The sequence below is a fragment of the Rhinopithecus bieti genome, unplaced genomic scaffold (genome assembly GCF_001698545.2).
Source record: "Rhinopithecus bieti isolate Rb0 unplaced genomic scaffold, ASM169854v2 scaffold_78495, whole genome shotgun sequence".
NCBI classification, from domain to species: domain Eukaryota; kingdom Metazoa; phylum Chordata; class Mammalia; order Primates; family Cercopithecidae; genus Rhinopithecus; species Rhinopithecus bieti.
In genome coordinates this window covers 1-868 of record NW_016902715.1, presented here as the reverse complement: position 1 = coordinate 868, position 868 = coordinate 1, and the positions used below count along the sequence as shown (strand labels likewise).

The 868-nt window shown below is 43.5% G+C and overlaps 1 pseudogene; it reads left to right on the top strand.

Annotated features, from left to right (window-relative positions):
- Positions 1 to 354: 354 nt before the first annotated feature.
- On the top strand, positions 355 to 752 carry LOC108526069 (40S ribosomal protein S12 pseudogene; annotated as a pseudogene).
- The last annotated feature ends 116 nt before the right edge of the window (positions 753 to 868 follow it).

Genomic DNA, 868 nt, shown 5'->3' with positions numbered 1-868 from the left:
TCCTATGGCTAATGTAAGTCTAGTCCCCAGACAAGAAGGAGGTCTGCTTTGGGAAAGGGCTGTTACCATCTTTATTTAAACTAAAACTACAAACTAAGTTTCTCCCGAAGTTAGTTCAGCCTATGCCCAGGAATGAACAAAGACAGCTTGGAGGTTAGAAGCAAGATGCAGTCGGTTGAGTTAGCTTTCTTTCACTGTCTCAGTCCTAATTTTGCAAAGGTGAAGGTGGTTTCAAAATGACTATCCATGAGTTTGTAAAATAACCCAGGATGCCTGTTGTTCATAGCACATAGCCTACTGTGTGTCTAAGCTGATAATCAGCTAGACTTTGGGGAGAGAAAATGCCAAAAGAAAATGGCCGAGGAAGACATTGCTGCTGGAGGTGTCATGGACGTTAATACTGCTTTACAAGAAGTGCTGAAGACCACCCTCAGCCACGATGGCCTAGCATGTGGAATTCACGAAGCTTCCAAAGCCTTAGACAAGTGCCAAGCCCACCTTTGTGTGCTTGCATCCAACTGTGATAAGCCTATGTATGTCAAGTTGGTGGAGACCCTTTGTGCTAAACACCAAATCAACCTAGTCAAGGGTGACGACAACAAGAAACTAGGGGAATGGGAAAGCCCCTGTACAACTGACAGAGAGGGGAAACCCTGTAAAGTGGTTGGTTGCAGTTGTGTACTAGTTAAGGACTATGAAAGGAGTCTCAGGCCAAGGACGTCATCGAAGAGTACTTCAAATGCAAGAAATGAAGAAATAAATCTTTGCCTCACACATGGAAAGAAAAGAAAAAAGGAAGGAAGGAAGGACGGAAGGAAAGAAGAAAGAAAGAAAGAAAGAGAAAATGTTTCTGAAGAGGCCAACCCAT